Below are 6,000 nucleotides of genomic sequence, written 5' to 3' on the forward strand. Positions count from 1 at the left end.
CGGGTCTCCAGCTCTAGTCTAAGGACAAAAGCCCCAACTATTACCCACTCTGTTTCTTGAAGAGTTGAAGGGAGGAACCCAACTGCTCCAACTGTTCCTAATGCCCTCTGTTTACACATCTGCCTGGGCTTCAGGGGTCTGTGGGCGGGTAGTTTATCCTACAATATGGTGTGTTTGGGCAGTATTGATTGACATTTATAGTCTAGCCAGTGAGTGTAAATATTTTTAATTCTTTTATTAACCATTTATATTTCTTTTTTCTTTCTTTTTTTTAAATAAATTATTCATGCTTGATCATTGCCCATTTTTATTGTAGTATTCATCTTGTTGAAAAATATTTTGTTTTAATTTGTGAGAACTCTTTATACAAGACTAAGAATCAGAAATGAGACATAATTATAGACATAATTTTAGTTTTCAAGAGAATTTAAAATAATTATAAGAACTTACATGGGAAGCTGTAGCAGAAATATAAAATCATTTAAAACATAGGTTTTTCTTGCACTGTATAAATGACTAGTAATGGACATGAAGATGTGGCAATCTGAGTAGATTAATTAAATATTGGAGAATGGACAGATGGAAAAGAACAAGAACCATATGACTTCACGCATATGTGGGATAAAAAACAGAAAGCAACAAATGAACAAACGAAACAAACTCATAGACACAGACAACAGTATGAAGGTTACCAGAAGAGAAGGGTCTGGGGAAGGATGAAGAGGGTAAAGGGGGTCAAATATATTGTGGGGAAGGAAGAATAAACTTTGGGTGGTGAGCACACAATGCAAAATACAGATAATGTATTATAGAGTTGTACACTTGAAACTTATTTAATGTTATTAATCAATATCACCCCAATAAATTTAATTAAAACATTGGAAACTGGAAAGGTGATTAAAGATTTAATAATGAAAAGGGGGCAGAACCAGATAGATTCACAGCTATATTTTGTCTAATATTTCAGGACCAGAAATTTCAATGTTATTTAAACTATTCTAGGTCACAGTAAAAGATAGAAATCTCTGAGATTCATTTTGTGAAGCCAGCACAGCTTTAATCTAAAACCTAAAAGAAAAGATAAAGATATAGAGCAAGCTTGCTGCAAAATGTAAGAGGAAAATTCCTAAATTAAATAAAATCTAGTTTTGTCAAAAGGATAAACCATGATCTAGAAAAGTTTATTCCAGGAATACAAGTGTGTTCAATATCAGGAAATCTAGCAACATAATCTATGACAATAGCAAATTAAATAAAAAATAATATGATCATATCAATAGATGCTGAAAAGTCATTTGATAAAATTTAGCAGCCATTTTTAATTTTAAAACTTTATATAAAAATAGGGATAGAAGAAAACTTCTTAAATTTATCAAAGAACAGTTACCAAACAGACCAGTAAAGCTAATTGAAATATGGTTTCAATTAAAATTAGGAACCAGATAAGGATGCTTGCTATCAACATTGTTATTTGATATTATCTTGTAGGCTTTCTAGCAAACATGATCACACAAAACCAAATAGCTGGTCGAGACGTTGGAAAAGAAAAGATAAACACATTTCTTTAAGCTGGTAACATGATTGTGTAAAACCCAAGAGGTTTTAGTAAAATATCACTGGAGTTCATAAGGAATAAGCAAATGGGAAAAATAATGTCTTCACAAGAACTACAGCCAAAAGAATTATAAAATGCTTGTTTTAAACAAGAAAACTATTTTACACAAAACCTGAACAAAGGGATCCCATTATGTGTGATAACTTAATATAGATGAAAACTGTATTGTAAGCAAATGGGGAAATGAAGAGCCTATTAATAAGTGGTGATGGCAAGCTGTCTATTCACCTGGAAGGTATAAACTTCATTTCCATTAACAAAGACTTTGTGACTCTACAGATGGTTTCCTTTTGTCTTGGTTATTTTGTTTTTAAGTGAGACTGGTGGAAATGAGACATAGTTTCATTTTCCTTAAGCTTTTTACTTTAACACACTTCAGATTTATAGACAAGTTGTAAGGATAGAGCAAAGAATTCCTGTATATCATTTACCCAGACTCCCCATATGTTAACATTGTACCACATTTTCTTATCTTTTTCTCTCTTGATGTATTTCTCTAACACAGGAGACTTTCATGTGTTTAATTCCAAAATATAGTTTCTTTAAACATAAATGGGATCGTGCTATCCACATTATTTGACAACTAATATTTTCAATCAGCAGTTTACATATTTATGTGTGTATATATATGTGTGTGTGTATATGTATATGTGTATATATAGGTTACTACTAGAAGTGGAACTATGGAATCAAAGTTATACACATTTTATTTATTCTTTTTCATTTTCAAATGTAATACATATGTATGGTGTCTGACGGTAGGACAAAGGTGTAATGGCCACCATAAACGCATTTTCAAACTAAAGAACGATGCAGGAAACTCCCTGGAATTAACAGAATTTATTATAGGGTAATTTATTTACAGGGATGTAGGGTTGGAGCGAACAGATTACCCAGCAGTTCTGTGCAAATTATTCCCTGTTAATAGACCCGTTACAGTACTTTTTTATAGTATAACTCAGGCAGTCATGATTGTCAAGACAATGAGATAAAGAATACAGTATGTATCTGGGGCTATACCTCCTGGTGGTCTTGAGGGTACTATCACCACTTTGATAATATGCAACAGTGCCCTTTTACATAAATATTTTGTAAATATGTGCAAGGTAACCTGTAATATAAATTCCTAGAAATTAAGTCATTGAATCAAAGGGTATCTAATTATGTTTTGGATTCGGATAAATGCTACCACAGCCTGTTTTTAAACTGTTGTATCAACTGTACTGCCCCAACAGAGTATAAAAGTAAGCGTATTGCCCAACCCTTGAGAGCACTGAGTATACTATGCTGGGAGTACAATTGTAAATTTGTGGTTTTAATAGGGAAAACTATATCTGCTATTTTAATATGTACTCCCTGGATTACTAGTAAGTTTGAGCATGTTTTTCTACATTAATTGGTACTTTGTTCCCTTTTTTTTTTTTTGCTTACCAAAGTGATTAGCATGAAAAATAAATCATCCTCTCCTGTTTGTCTCTCAGACACCCAATTCTACTCTCCTGAGGCTTCCATAGTTTGCAATGTTTTTGTGTACTCTAGAGATATTCAATGCTTACATAAACATACCTATTTTTTTATTTAGTAAACTTTATTGAGGTACAATTTACATTCAATAAAGCCCACCCATTTTAAGTGTACAGTTTGATAAGATTTTACAAATGTATCCATCCATGTAACCACTATCATAATTAATATATAGAATATTTTTATCACTCCCGAAAGTTCTCTCATGCCCTTTACATCAACCCCACCTCTTCTCCTTCTTACTCCCCTGATCCCTACCCAACACCTGTCCATCCCTGGGCCCAGGAGACCACTGATCTGCTTTTCATCCCTTTGAATTACTTTTGCCTATTCTAGAATATCATATATAGAGAATATATACTCTTTGGTATCTACTTCTTTTGCTTACCAAAATGCTTTTGAGATGCATCTATTTTTTATACATCAGTAGTTTGTTCCTTTTTATTGCTGAATAGTATTCCGTTGTATGTATGTACTACAATTTGTGTATCCATTCACCTGTTGATGTAAGTTTGGGTTGCTTCTAGCTTTTGGCTACTTTGAATAAAATGGCTATGAACATTCATGTACAAGTCTGTTGGTAGATGTTCATTTATTTCTCTTAGGTAATACCCAGGATTGGAATTGCTGGATTGCATGGTAAGTGTTTGTTTAACTCTATAAGAAACTGGCAAATTGTTTTCCAGAGTGGTCGTACCCGTTTACATTCCCATCAGTAAAGTATATTTCAAGTTTTCCACATCTTCATCAACGCTTGGTATTATCTGTCTTTTGCATTTTAGCTACACCAGTGAGTTGTAGTGATATTTCATTGTGGTTTTAATTTGTATTTCCTGATTAGTTATTTTGCCATCTGTATTTCTTTTGTATGTAAAATGTCTGTCCAGATTGTTTGCCCATTTTAAATATTGAGTTATTTGTCATTTTATTATTGAGCTGTAAGAGTTCTTTACATATCCTGAAAACGTAAAAATTTTAAATTTTGATGAAGTGCAATTATCAATTTTTTTCTTTTAATACTCTTCAGTTTCTTTCCAACAAATTTTTGCCTAACCTAGACCCTAATGATTTTCTTCGAATTTTCTTTCAGAATTGTTATGGTTTAAACTTTTATGTTTGGGTCTATGATTCATTTTAAGTTGATATTTATGTATGGTGGGAGGTAATGGTTAAGGATTATTGTTTAAAAATACTGATAACAAATTGTTCCAACATCATTTCTTGAAAAGGCTGTTCTTCCCACATTGATTTACCTTTGCATCTTTGTGGAAAATCAATGGGCCATATAAATGTAAATGTATTTCTAGTCTCCATTCTGTTTCATTGAATTATATGTCTCTCTTTATTCCAATGGCAAACTGTCTTGATTACTGGGGCTTTATAGTAAATATTGAAATCAGATAATGTAAGTCCTGAAACTTATCTATCCTTGAATTATAAGCAAAATTGAATGTTGTGTTTAGTTTTAGAAACTATTAGTAGAGCTTTTATTTTCAACTTAAGATTGCTTTTATTTATTTATATATTTATTTATTTGTTTCAGGTGTACAAAACAATATAATGATTAGACATTTACACCCCTCACAAAGTGATATCCCACCAAATGTACTACCCCTCTGAAATCATATATAGCTATTGCAGTATCATTGACTATATTCCCTATGCTGTACTTTACATCCGTGACTATATATATTTTATTCTTTTAAAATTATATTTGACATTCAACATTATTTTATATTAGTTTCAGGTGTACAGCACAGTGATTAGGCATTTATATAAACATTGAAGTGATCCCCCGGATAAGTCCAGTACCCATCAGACACCCTACATAGTCTTGACAACATTATTGATTATATTCCCCATACTATATTTCACATACCTGTGACTATTTTGTAGGTTGCTTTTCTTATAAAATCTTACATATTGGAAAATTTCTGTTATATACAAAAGTGGAGAAAGTAGTATGATGAATGCTCATGTATCCATTTACCAAACTTCAAAAATGATAAATTTTTGACTAAACTTGTTCCATCTATATGTTCTCCACTGGATTATTTTGATGCATGTACTAGTCATCATATAATTTCATTCATAAATATTCAATGTATATTTCTAAAAGCTAAGAACTCCTTTTTAAAAATCACAGCTATAACACCATTATGACATCTGAAATTTAATAATAATTTCTTAGTAGTGTTTTTATCAATAATCTTATATATTAATATATAACAATGTGTAACACATATAATTTAACATAACATAATAATGAGACAGGTTAGTTAGTCTGAAATCAGGCAGTTAGAGACTCCTTGGTAGACTGAGCAAAAACAGAACAAACACAGGACACAAGGCAACTGTACCAGGACAAAACTGTCATCAATCATACTCTGGGACAAACGGGTTTGTTTCAAAGGCCTACCCCAAGCTGAGCAGTAGAGCGAGTCTGGGAAACATTGTATCCATAGGCACCCACATCCCAACATCCCCCTCCCAGGTAGAAACAAAGGTATATAAACACAAGCTTTTGCCTTAGCTCTTGGGCATCCCAGCTTCGGGTACCCCCTCCCGCTCGGAAGCTGTAACTCTTTGCTTGCTATGATAAACTATCTTCCTGTGCAACTCTTTGCCTCTGCCTGGTCCGTGTATCCATTCTTTGGCTCCACGAGACTATGAATCCCGGCATTCACTAAGCAACAATCCTATATCAATAAGTTTACTATAATAAATAGACTTTCATATTTCATATTCACATTTCCATGATTATGTTGACAATTTGTTTTAACAGTTTGAAATAAGATCTAAATGTGAACTATACTTTGTAACTTGTTGAGGTTCCTCCAAGACTTTTAAAATTTAGATCT

The sequence above is a fragment of the Rhinolophus sinicus genome, chromosome 3 (genome assembly GCF_057876585.1).
Source record: "Rhinolophus sinicus isolate RSI-liver-muscle chromosome 3, RSI-T2T, whole genome shotgun sequence".
Lineage (NCBI taxonomy): Eukaryota > Metazoa > Chordata > Mammalia > Chiroptera > Rhinolophidae > Rhinolophus > Rhinolophus sinicus.